The sequence below is a fragment of the Anolis carolinensis genome, chromosome 4 (genome assembly GCF_035594765.1).
Source record: "Anolis carolinensis isolate JA03-04 chromosome 4, rAnoCar3.1.pri, whole genome shotgun sequence".
Lineage (NCBI taxonomy): Eukaryota > Metazoa > Chordata > Lepidosauria > Squamata > Dactyloidae > Anolis > Anolis carolinensis.
Genome location: NC_085844.1, coordinates 12,413,246 through 12,427,351, shown reverse-complemented (window position 1 = coordinate 12,427,351; position 14,106 = coordinate 12,413,246).

Here is a 14,106-nt window from a genome sequence, read left to right as displayed (position 1 = left end):
TATATTTGAATTCTCAAGAAATTCATGTTCTATGGCAACACTTGATACGAGGTGAGCATGATGTTTTTCTGCTCGTGTGCACAACTCTAAAGTGGATATACCAGAGGCAGAAATCCCATGAACAGAACAAGGGTAGGTGACTGCAGAAGAGCAGTTCAACATATTTCAGCCAAACTGTCATTCAAAACCAATACTATGCACATGTGAAATGAAACAACCAGTCAGATAAGCCTTGGTAATGCAATGAAAGCCATTTTGAACTTTCTGGAGGCCCAGAATCTATGCTATGCTGTCTGGAGGATTCTGGGTGTTATAATCCACATAATTTCCCAAGCATTGGCCATGGATTGAAGATAGTTGGGTTCCCAATGAAAGAAAATGGACACTAAGTAAGGAAAACAAGATAAGAAGACACAGAGACAGAAAAATCTGTTGGGTTTTGTGGAAAACTGATAGGCAAAGCAGATTTCCATACTTTTTGGTCAATTTTACTCAAGTCCTTTTTGGAGATTGGCAGAAATGGAAAAGATGCCATCTAGCCTGTAGCCTATTGATGAATAGGGCTTTTTTTCACCTCTTGCTAGAGGAAGAAACATGATTCCCAGAGGTATCCTTTTCTCTTCTCATTTATTTGGCTCTTTCATGATCTGTGGAGAAAAGGAAGAGAATATTGAGAAAACCTACAATGCCAAATGAATTCTGTTGAGAAAAAAAAATGTTTTTAAACCTGGAAGGACTAAGCACAAATAAAGTATTCCCTGTGAGGGGAAATGTCAGTATCCACATCTAGTAGATCAAAAGCCATGTCACAGATTATATCAAAGATGAAATCTTCTTGTGCACCGAGAAGGGGGTAGAGGAGGAAAAGCACCTCCTAAGTCCCCCAACTAAACCTTGAACAAAGACAGGCAATTCCCTTACACATCACGGGTGGATCAAGAAGAAATCCAGATTTTTCAGAGCATCAGCCCCATCCATCACGTCCTGCAGATAGATTTTGTGTTTATACAAGGAACTACCAAAGGAATCCTTATAAAAGAAAATGAAACAAGAGCTTTGGAAAGAGTCTAAAAATAATGGCGTCCTCCCTCCCTTTCTGAGTTTTAAAAGCTTCTGGGAATTGTCGTCCAAAAAGGAACTTTTACAACTCAGAAATGGAGGGAATAGATGCTGGAAAATGGGATAGTATATCTGTGGTGATGCTGTGCTATCGAAATGAACAATTACTGCATCAAATATGGGAAACATATTTGTTTGTGGCACAGGCTGGTGAGCAGCCAGCCAGCTGCAACAAATTACTCTGACCAAGAGGTCATGAGTTCGAGGCCAGCTCAGAGCCTATGTTTGTCTTGTCTTTGTTCTATGTTAAAGGCATTGAATGTTTGCCTTATATATATAATGTGATCCGTCCTGAGTCCCCTTCGGGGTGAGAAGGGCGGAATATAAATACTGTAAATAAATAATAATAAAATAAGCATAGACCCATAGAATCATAGAATCATAGAATAGTAGAGTTGGAAGAGACCTCAAGGGCCATCTAGTCCAACCCCCCGCTAAGAAGCAGGAAATCGCATTCAAAGCACCCCCGACAGATGGCCATCCAGCCTCTGCTTAAAAGCCTCCAAAGAAGGAGCCTCCACCACGGCCCGGGGGAGAGAGTTCCACTGTTGAACAGCTCTCACAGTGAGGAAGTTCTTCCTGATGTTCAGGTGGAATCTCCTTTCCTGTAGTTTGAAGCCATTGTTCCGTGTCCTAGTCTGCAGGGCAGCAGAAAATAAGCTTGCTCCCTCCTCCCTATGACTTCCCCTCACATATTTGTACATGGCTATCATGTCTCCTCTCAGCCTTCTCTTCTGCAGGCTAAACATGCCCAGCTCTTTAAGCCTCTCCTCATAGGGCTTGTTCTCCAGACCCTTAATCATTTTAGTTGCCCTCCTCTGGACGCTTTCCAGCTTGTCAGCATCTCCCTTCATCTGCGGTGCCCAAAACTGGACACAGTATTCCAGGTGTGGTCTGACCAAGGCAGAATAGAGGGGGAGCATGACTTCCCTGGATCTAGACGTTATTCCCCTATTGATGCAGGCCAAAATCCCATTGGCTTTTTTAGCTGCCGCATCACATTGTAGGCTCATGTTTAACTTGTTGTCCACGAGGACTCCAAGATCTTTTTCGCACACACTGCTGTCAAGTGTATTGACAGCAGTCAAGTGGTATTCTGAACTGGTAATGGTGGTGGTGGTGGTGGTGGTAGTAATTCTTTGGGCCAATCCTCAAATAATATTTTTCCATTAAATTTTTCTGAAGAAAAAGAACAGCTAACTTTAATGAACACACAGCTTGACTCAACAGAGTTTGAATTGTCCTGCCCTTTGAAGTTGCAATGGAGATCCCAGTTCCTTCTCTCCTGTTGTTGTGTGCCTCAAGTCATTTTCAAATTATGATCATCCTAAAATGAATCTATCTGGATTTTCTGGGGTATTAGACCCTTCCAAAGTCCCCCAGTGGGTTTCCATGGTCAAGTGGAGAATTAAATTAAATCCCTGTTTAAGAGTCAATGTTCAATCCACTCCAATATGCTGGCTCCTTCTCATAGCTCCTGCTTAAAATAGAAAGCATTGCCTGCTATTACTTCTGAGCTTGTCTCGTAAAGAGGTGATCAATGCACAACACAATTTTAACAGGCAGGAATGGATGTCTATAGTATTTGACAATAGCAACAGGGAACTTTAAAGAGCATTAAAGTTGCAAGTTAAGGGTGTGCTTGTTTAAGGCTATACTACTTTCTTTACTTCCTTTCTTTAAAGCTAATTTTTTATTCTACTGTATTGGGAAAAGGGAGATCAAAGACAATATATAAAAGATAAATTTTATTTCTAATGGTGAATAGTTTTGTTCATCAATTTAAAGAATTTGACAAAATGTTGATGCATCCATGCAGGATGTGCCTTTCCATGTAAAAATATCTGGACGTGCAAAAGGGAATTTTAGTTAGTGAATTCTGCCATCGTCTGAGATACTCTGTTTCATATAAAAGTAACTGCCCATGTAAAGGTCAGTTCCAGTCAATGAACCATGCCCTGTACAGTGTATTCCATCTAAAACTAACTGCTATGTAATTGCACTTCAAATCAGGTAGATTTCCTGAAATAGGATGTTCCATTGAAATGGGCGTGTCTCCTACCCTATCTCTTTAAATTGAGGGATTAAGGGTCCTTTGCCTTTTGTCAGCTAGTTTAGATTCTCTCTGAGGTCCCATTATCTCTTTCAGTCCATCTAGACATCCAACTTATATGATTTATATGATTGTTGAATGTGTTTTATTGTCTATTTGAATTTGTTTAATTTATTCTTGTATTATTATGACACTGAATATTTGCCTTTTATGTTGTGAGCCGCCCTGAGTCTGAGGGTTGTTGTGTGTTTTCTGGGCTATATGGTCATGTTTCAGAAGTATTATCTCCTGACGTTTTGCCTACGTTTATGGCAGGCATCCTCAGAGGTTGTGAGGATGCCACAAGTTCTGAGGATGGCTGCCATAGATGTGGGAGAAAAATAAGGAGATAATACTTCTGGAACATGGCCATGCAGCCCGGAAAACACACAACAACCCTGTGATTCCGGCCATGAAAGCCTTCGACAACATCCTGAATCCCCTTGGGAAGATAGGGAGGGATAGAAATAAAGTTTGATTTACTTACTTACTTACTTACTTACTCATTTACAGTGGTGATAAAAAAAAACCAGACAGAATTAAGATCAACACTTCACTTAGGTTTCCTAAGATTCCAAGTGTCTATTCCAATTGGGTTCAATAACAGAAATGAGGGTGTTTTCTTTTGCACATTGGTTCAGATGCAACTATCCTTAAGTTTCTGCTATATTTGGATTGACAGTAAATGGATAATGAACAAACACATTTACTAACCTGTGTCTTCCCTGCCTACAAGCACTGATGCTAGACTTGCAATAGTAACAAAATGTCCCTGGTTTTGGGCAATCATAGTTGGCAGAAAAGCTTTGCAAGCCTATAATATGATTGGAGGCAGCCCCACGTAGATAGTGTTGCAGTAGTCCAGATGGGATGTGACTAAAGCGTGGACGACCATGTCCAGATCTCGCATCTCAAGGTACTGGTGCAAATGGCACACAAGTATTAACAGTGTGAAGGCGTTCCTGGCCACCGTCGACACCTGGGGTTCCAGGGTCAGTGAAGAGTCAGGATCACCCCCAGACTGCGAACCTGTGTCTTCAGGAGGAGTGTAACCCCATCTAACACAGGCTGAAGCCCCACAATCTGATCTGCTCTTCGACTGATCAGGAGCACCTCTGTTTTGTCTGAATTTGATTTCAACTTATTAGCCCGCATCCAGTTCATTACTGATGACAAGCACTGCTTTAGGGGCAGGAGGGCATCCTTGGTATTTGGTGGAAAAGAGTAATAGAGTTGGGTCCAAAATTCATTCTGAACTCCAAAATTCTAGATGATTTCTCCCAATGGTTTAATGTAAATGTTAAACAGTATGGGGGGCAGAATTGAACCCTGTGGGACCTCACAGGTCACTTGCCAGGGAGTTGAACAGGTGCCCTCCAGCATCACCATCTGGGTACGGTTCTCCAGAAAGGACCAGAGCCACTGTAAAACAGTGCCTCCCAGGCCCATCTCGGAGAGACAACCCAGAAGGATACCATGATCAATGGTATTGAAACAACAACAATAATTCTAATTAACTTGACTACCCCCATCAGCCAAAACCCCCCCAAAAAAACTATAGTCCAACCCACAACACAGTTGGAGGGACTGTGAACCAGCCCTGTGCATTAAAAGGTTGAGGACCCCTGGGCTAGACCATGGTGTTGCTCCAGCAAAGCTGTCCATTTTCTCCTCTACCTTCGCCTTCATTGTGGTGTGCCTTCAAATCATTTCCAACTTCTGGAGACTCTAAGATCAACCTATCACTAGGTTTTCATGGCATGATTTGTTCAGCAGTAGTTTTGTGAGGCCTTCCTATGAAGCCAAGATAGTATGACTTGCCCAAGGTCAACCAGTGAGATGCCATGTCCAAGTGGCAATTTGAACCCTGGTCACCAGAGTCCTAGTCCAACACCACTATGTTAGCTGGCTCCCTAAATTCTGTTGAGAAAAACAAAGAAACCCTTGAATGGGCAAAAATAGCTGGGCTTTGGGCGTTCTGTCCTATTCTTTCTTCTTGGAATCACCTTCTTGAAAGTCATTTCCAAATCCTATTAGGGGTGTTTGCCTTTTAGAAATAGGCCCTTTAATCTCCTTTATATTTTCATTGAAAGGGTAAAAGAGAAACCCCTCTGGAGCTCACAATGGACTTCCTTTTTCAGGAGGAAGAAGGTATTGTTTTTGCTATTCTGTGTTTTTAAAATATCCAGTTCATTTTCTAGCCAACAACAGTGCTCTAAAGGTGAACTTGCAAAAGTGAAAAGGCATTTAAGTACCTTTTATTATTCTTATTCTTATTCTGGCTCATGCTACTTTCTTAAGGTTTGACAGCACTGCTGTGTTTTTTTTAGCAATAACAAAAAATATGAGAAATGTCAGGCTTTGAGTAAGAATAGAGTAGTAGTATTGTCTGTCCCACAGAAAAAAATGACATGTACAAAAATAGGAAAAGTAATAAGTTGGCCGCAACTCTGTCATTATTATGTTTCGCTGGTATATCAGCTTCATAACTGTCAGGGAATTGAATGGCAATGTACTGTATGACTCTTTTTATTTGCTTCTCTCAAAGATTCAATCATTTTAATTAGATAATTTCTATCATGGTGTTTTCTACTTGGATGCTGGAACAGGATATTGTTGAAACACTGGCCAGCTGCTGGTCATGATGAAAGGGGGACTCTAGACCAGAGACTCTAGATGTGACACAGTACGGAGTTTTACACCACAAATATGTTCAGGTGGTGTTGTGGAATTTCGTTTGGACGCGGGTGAAGAAAGCAGACTGACAGCAGAAGTTGTCTCCAAGATAGTTTACTTTTGGCCAAGAGCAGGTGACAATGTTAGCTAATGCCCAGAAAACGCAATGCCACACCTTGCCTGTAGTGGCTTTCCAATTTATACAATTTTACAGAGCATGCGCAGAAAGCTAACTGACAATTGAATTTGCTGACTATTACAATCCTTTTGGACATGCGTAGTTGCCTTGTAACTTATATAACTCATTACTCATCACATCAGGTGAAGTGTCCATAGTTTGCTCCACGTATGCACTATCCTCAGGTGACATGTTCATAGTTCATCCCACGTAACTCATCCGGGCAGCCAAATCATTACTGCAGTTTGCATGACCTTATATTGTGAGCAAAGAGCAAATGTCAGGCAGAACATGTCCTGTCAACACTTTCATGGAAAAACAAGATTTTTGAGTAAGGGTCATCTAGGTAAGGGATTATTAGGGTCTTTAAATAAAATATTCAAGAGCTGCTACATTAGTGGAATCTCCTTTCCTGTTGTGTGAAGCCATTGTTCCATGTTCTAGTCTCCAGGGCATCAAAAAACAAACTTGCTCCCTCCTCCCTATGACTTCCCCTCACATATTTATACATGGCCCTCATCATGTCTCCTCTCAGCCTTCTCTTCTGCAGGCTAAACATGCCCTGCTCTTTAAGCCACTCCTCGTAGGGCTTGTTCTCCAGACCCTTGATCATTTTAGTCACCTGCCTCTGGACACTTTCCAGCTTGTCAACATCTCCCCTCAATTGCGGTGCCTAGAATTGGGCACAATATTCCAGGTGTGGCCTGACCAAGGCAGAAAGAGGGGTAGCATGACTTACCTGGATCTAGACATTAGACTCCTATTTATGCAGGGCCAGGCCAAAATCCTATTTGGCTTTTTAGTTGCTGCATCACATTGTTGATGTGTTTAACTTGTTCATGAGGATTCCATGATCTTTTTCACACGTACCACATTCTGTATCTTAGCATTTCATTTTTTACTGTCTAAGTGGAGTATCTTGCATTTGTCTCTGTTGAATTTCATTTTGTTAGTTTTGGCCCATCATCTCTCTAATCTGTTAAGATCATTTTGAATTCTGCTCCTGTCTTCTGGGGTATTCGCTATTCCTCCCAATTTGGTGTCACCTGCAAACTTGATGATCAAACCTTCTAGCCCTTCATCTAAGTCATTAATAAAGCTGTAAAACAGAACCAGGCCCAGGATGAAACCCTGCTCATGGCACTCCACTCGTGACTTCTTTCCAGGATGAAGAGGAAGCATTGGTGAGCATCTGCAGGGTTTGTTCACTTAGCCAATTACAGATCCACCTAACCGTACTTTTGCCTAACCCACATTTGACTAGTTTGTTTGCCAGAAGGTCATGGGGGACCTTGTTGAAGGCCTTACTGACATCCAAATAAATCCACAGTGTTCCCTGCATCTACTCAGCCTGTAATGCTACGGAAAAGAGAGATTAGATTAGTCTGGCATGACTTGTTTTTGTGAAATCCATGTTGACTATTAGCAATGACCGCAGTCCTTTCTAAGTATGTGCAGACCACTTCCTTAACAATCCTTTCCAGAATCTTGCCTGGTATCACTGGCACAAAACTGGAATGAACCCATTGTACCAAGGTTGATGAAAATAACATCGAGAGATTGCTAGCTATTGGTGGGTATTACACTTCAATAATTAGGGGCGGGTTAATTTTGGGGAGGACACAGACCATCAATAGGATGCTCACAATTTTGTTTAATTGAAACCTTTGTTGCAGGTTCAATGCAGGTTTACCTCCCTCATGTCATAAAGGTGTAAAGTGCTACAAGATTCCTTTGCTCACCTGAATATGGTAAGTGTTTCTGCTCATTGAGTTTGGGTGTAAAGCTCTGGTCGTAATGATCAGGTGAAGTGAGACTCTACATGTAAAAGGACTGAAACAGAGGTATAACCAAAGTGTTATAAAGGATATTTTTATAAAGTCCATAATTTTTACTTTAACAAATAGACCATTATTGCTTTCAACAGACCATTAAGCAACATATTAAATACATATTAGAAGCAAACAATAAAAATGTTTGCATTAAATGTAAATACTATTAGAACCATTTAAAAGATTTTAAAAAGCTATATGTTATTTTTGGAATCACCCTTTACTGTGGAGTCACAGCCCACTAACATGCCAATTTGGATATAATTTAAAGGTATAATTTGAAATCTACAAAAAACAGTATGAAAGTGGTAGCATTTTAAACCACAAGGAAAATCAAGATATTTTTGACTAATTATAGTATAACCTTATGGACTGGGGCATCAGAAAAAAAAAGAACTTTGCAACCACTTCTGTTATACTTTTTCGGTGTCTCTTAGCAAGTACGTATGCAAGATAATAGTCCAGAGATCTTCCTGGGAATTTATTTAAAGGAGGTGTAATTAATCTTAATCTTTGTGAAAGGGACAAGAAAAGAGAACAGAGTTAAGGAGTCTACCAAACCTTCTCCACAAGGGCAAACACAATAATTATAGGTGATTCCCCGAAATGGACTCTTCAACGATCTTGTTGAAGTAAAAAACAGGTGTTAAGTTGCCTTCTGAACATTATTGTGTTGGTAGTAAAATCTAGCTCAATGTCTTCACTCAGAAGGCGTGGTAGAGCTAATATTTTACTTTGACACAACAGTTAGACATTTTTGTCCTATATAAAGCACTAGCTGTGCCCGGCCACGCGTTGCTGTGGCGAAGTCTGGTGTTATGGGAAATAAAGTATTGAGGAATTGGTGGTAGTTAAGGTCAAGGGTAAAGGTTTTCCCCAGACATTAAGTCCAGTCGTGCCTTACACTGGGGGTTGGAGCTCATCTCCATTTCTAAGCCGAAGAGCCGGCGTTGTCCGTAGACTCCTCCAAAGTCATGTGGGATGACTGTATGGAGCGGCGTTACCTTCCCGCCGGAGCAGTACCTATTGATGCACTCACATTTGCATGTTTTTGAACTTCTGGGTTGGCAGAAGCTGGGGCTAACAGTGGGGGCTCTCTCCGCTCCCCCAATTCAAACCTGTGGCCTTTTGGTCCAGAAGTTCAGCAGCTCAGCGCTTTAACACGCTGCGCCATCAGGGGATATTATTTCCTAAAGGTTGTGAATATACAATATTTCTGATTGGTTTTTTTTTTGTTTGTTGGAGGCAAGTATGAATGCTGCAATTAGGAAAAATGTTTAGGATGTAATGGCCTTGCAGCTTTAAAGCCTGGCTGTTTCCTCCCTGAGTGAATTTTTTGTTGGGAGGTGTTAGCTGGCCCTGATTGTTTCCTGTATGGAATTCCCTTGTTTTCAGAGTGGTATTGTTTGCGATATTTTATGTGCTTCTACTGTCTGTGGCCCTGAGAAAACAGGATTTGCCAGACTTTGATGATGGGAATACTTTGTTGGGAGGTGTTAGCTGGCCCTGATTGTTTCCTGTGTGGAATTCCCCTGTTTATTTACTGTCCTGGTTTTAGAGATTATATTGTTCTGCATTATTCTATCCCAGTAATTATTTCATATTAAAGAAGAATCTCACTTATCCAACATTTGCTTATACAATGTTCTGGATTATCCAACGCAGTCTGCCTTTTCATAATCAATGTTTTTGTAGTCAGTGTTTTAAATTCATTGTGATATTTTAGTGGTAAATTTGTAAATACAGTACAGTAGAGTCTCACTTATCCAACATAAACGGGCCGGCAGAACGTTGGATAAGCGAATATGTTGGATAATGAGGAATTAAGGATAAGCCTATTAAACATCAAATTAAGTTATGATTTTACAAATTAAGCACCAAAACATCATGTTAGACAACAAATGTGTCAGAAAAAGTAGTTCAGTACACAGTAATGCTATATAGTTATTACTGTATTTATGAATTTAGCATCGAAATATCACGATATATTGAAAGCATTGACTACAAAAATGCGTTGGATAATCCAGAACGTTGGATAAGCGAGTGTTGGATAAGTGAGACTCTCCTGTAAACACTACATAGCATTACTGTGCATGGAACTACTTTTTCTGTCAAATTTGTTGTATAATATGATGTTTTGGTGCTTAATTTGTATAACGATTACCTAATTTGATGTTTAATTGGCTTTTCCTGAATCCCTTCTTATCCAACATATTCACTTATCCTGCCGGCCTGTTTACGTTGGATAAGTGAGACTCTACTGTATATTTCTAATCTTATATTATCTGCTCAGAACTGGATTATATGAGGCTCCTTCTTCACAGCTGTATAAAATGCACACTGAAGTGGATTATATGGGAGTGTGGAGTCAAGATAATCCAGTGCAAAGCAGATAATATAAGATTATAAATGGGTTATATAGCTGTGTGGAAGGGCCTTGAGTCTACACTGCCATATAATCCAGTGCAAATTAGATAATCTGTGGAAGAAGCCTAAGTGAGGCCTAAATCTGCCTGTCCCCTAACTGAAACCTGGCTGTCCCTTGGTTGCTAGGCAACCAAGTGGGCAGAGATTAGCCCTCTAAACTGGCAGCAATTGGATAAAAAAAATTATTGCTCTCCCTCTAATTAGGACTTTATTTTTCTTTTCTTTTTGTTGTATCAACCTTGAGGCGTGGATGATGGGTTGTGTTGTCAAATTTTGAGGTTGGGGGGCCTGTACTTTTGTTGTTTTGTGAATTGCCGTGATGCCATCACTCTTTTATATATATAGATGAAGATGTTCAGCTGAGGGAGGTGAAAACGGAGTTCTGTATGTTGTGGATCTACACTGGGTTATGTGTGGACTGTACCTTCAGTTCTGCACAGGTTTGCATTTCCTTGTATAGAATTGCACAGGCCTCCAGACAGCTTAGATCCAGGCTATTTGAAGGACCGTATTTCTTTTATGAGCCCATAAGAGTGCCAAGAAAGACTCTTCTCTCTTTCCCACCACCAGAACAGCCTTGTTTGGTGGTAACAAGAGCCTTCTCAGTGGTTGCTCCCAAACTGGGAACTGTCTCCATAGGGAGGCTAGAATGGCACCCCTTTCTTTCCTTCGGCCAGTGAATTAAAACATTGACTAGCTGAATGGGCTTTTCGTTTTCTCTTAGCTGAACCGTGGTTTGTGCTTTAATGAATTTTAATTGGCTTAACTTTTTAAATGCTTAATTGCTTTTATGTAACTTTTATATTGACATTTCCATTGATGTTCTGGTCTAATTTATAATCTATATTGTTTTCAATATGTTGCAAGCCACCTTGAGTGCCATTCTTCAAAGAAATGCAGAATATAAATTAATGAATGGTTTAACTAATTAATTTATAATTGCCATTCAACACAAGGGTTGCATGCTGCAACTACATACCCTCCAACTTCCCCCTTTTCAGCTGCTTTTCAATTCTGGCTAGAACTCTGTATAGCTCCTTCAAAGTTCAGTGAAAACTCAAGAATGGTTTTACCATCTCATTTACATTGAAGCCACTTCTGTATTTCAGCATGACAAGACTGTATTGTGAACATTCAACAATTGTGTATTAAAAAATCCATGCTTTACAATTAGAATACTTTAGTACCACATTTCATATTGTGGCTCCATTCTATGCTATTCTGGAATTCTGTAATTTTCTTAGAATTTGCTACCTGATTGTTATAATACTGTAGAGTTTAGGAATGAGTCAATGAATTCTGAGTACCCAGCTGTGTCATGGTTTGCAAAGGCACTGTGCTGTGTGTGTTAACTGGAAAATGAAGTTCATAAAGTTGATTGGCTGAGCCTGCAAAAACCTGGGCATTGATTTGATACTGTTTCTATTCTGCTGCTGCAGCAGAACCAGTTTGGAGAAGTTTTTCAGTGCTGACTGAGTACTGCTAGTGAAGAGAACAGTGTACTCAGAGAGAGGCCTTGCTATTTTGAGGCCTGTTTGTTGCTGAAAAACGGAGAAGAACCAGGGCTGTATTCTTCTCTGAAGCAGATTTGTGGACTGAGAAAGGGCTATTTGTGATTATAGTCTTCTGTAAGTGATCAGACAGATCATTGTAAATAGTACTGTTTATTTTTATCTCTTGGAATCAGTAAAGTTCCTGTATTTGTTCTGCAAACCTGAGTGGCATGCTATTGTTCTGCGGATGACTCTGGATCGTGGGCACACGTAAGAGCTTCCATTTATCATCATCAATCCGTAAAACGTTGGACCACCATTACCAGGATCCTGTTGTGAGCGCTGTTTGTAAAAGTGGTTATCAAACTCATATAACTATGTAATATGACTATCATGACAAGTAAAATTGAATTCCAAGCTACAAACATCCGACTTACAAATGACTCATAATTAAGTACAGGAGTGAGACAACACCAAGTGAAAGAAATCCACCCCTCGGAAGGGAAATTCATTCCTGGAAGAGTTATCATAGGGAAAAGGTGTCCCAACGGAAGGTTTATTATCAATCCTTGCTTCCACAACAAGGCAAAATTTTCAAAATCCAATTGTCAGAGGGACAGAAAGTGTACTGAAATCTTCTGAATAGGGGCACAGACAGCAAAACAAACACCACTGGAGTGTCAACCCTCCTTTATGCTATCCAAAAGACTGGAGTTGCATTTTTAAAAGTACCTATTCCAACTTACATTCAAATTCAACTTAAGAACAAACTTACAGAACCTATCTTGTTTGTAACTTGGGGACTGCTTGTACTCAATGAAAAATCATTTTGCAAAGGAAAGTGTTTCTTTTACAAAAGGATGTCATTAACCGATTGTTTGTGTTTCTAAAAGAAACAGGAAAGAGCAGAAGAGGAATCATGTCATGCAAAATAAATTCTTATCCTGCTGCAATTGCGATTTACCTGCCTTGTATGAAAAACTTCATAGTCTGGAAGAAAGCTGGGAGAATTGGTTAATGAAGCCATCCAGGCAGCCAACTGCAGATATATACAACTTTCTGTTCAGGTATGTTCATGGAGCTCATGGCAACAAGCGAGAAATGCAGATATCAGTTTTAGCTGCCGTCAGATACGGTACATCAGAAATGTGTATGAAGTTATGCATATGCCTGCAAGGTTAAACCGAGAGTCAAGTCATCTCTAACCCCAGGCCTCCTGACAACCAGATGAAGATGGAAGGCCAGATCAGCTCATTGCCAGGAAAAGGACACTTCACAGCTCCATCGGGACCAAATTACCTTTAGGCACCTTGACTTGAAAGGAATTACCATATACAGGTGTGCAAGGTCTGTAGGCTGCATCAATTTGAGACAGACGGAAGTTATTTTGAAAAAAAAAATGTCTTGTATTGATCGACAAGTTTTTCTGGGAGGTGATGACCTTTTCATAACTATACAAGGCTGGCGGACATCACACTGGGAACCTGGGGAATCGTTACCTATACATTATCTTGCATATGTAAGGCAGTGTTCTAGGAAATGTGAGCAAAGAGCAAAGACTGGGCAAGAATCCTGATGAGAAATCTTCACCTGTGAAGGTCTAACCTTTTCCGATTGATCAGCCAAGGGTATTCTGTGCCCCAAATCTTGATGCCGTCATAGCAATGGGCATTGTCAGGAAGGTTCTGGGAGGCAAGACCTCTCACACAGGCTTCACAGCAAAAATGACCCTGTGCTAATTGCTAAGTAGCAACTACCTGGAAGACAGAGCTTGAGGAAAGAAGGCGAATTGAGTCTGAAAGGGGTTTGCTGGTGTCAGCTGAAGTGATCTACACAGTGTAATTAGATCCCTGAGCATAGACAGACTGTAACAGCAGCTCTTTAGAGCACCTTCAGTTCCTATCAGGATATTTGTCATCACTGGCAAACATGGAAATTCCAGATGACAAAGCATTTGTGTCAGTTCTTTTCTATACAAAGTAGACGTTCCTTGGGCAAAGCACTATGGAGAGGCCAACAGATGCTGGTTTCACTCCTCTTTAATTCTTGTGGCTCTTTACCAAAGTACCCTGGGCTATACAATTCTAGCAGAAGACTGTGGCTAACCCTAAAATGGCCTCAGTTCCTGTGACTGTATTTGTTCTTAGTGGGAAATGGCTTCAGCTAAGCTTGAATATAGTACAACCCCCGTATCTGCAGGACCACTATCCATGCATTTCATGTATTCAACATCTGGAAAAAAAAAATCTCTCCGGGCATTTTCTAGATCTTCCAACATGATTGTAAGGC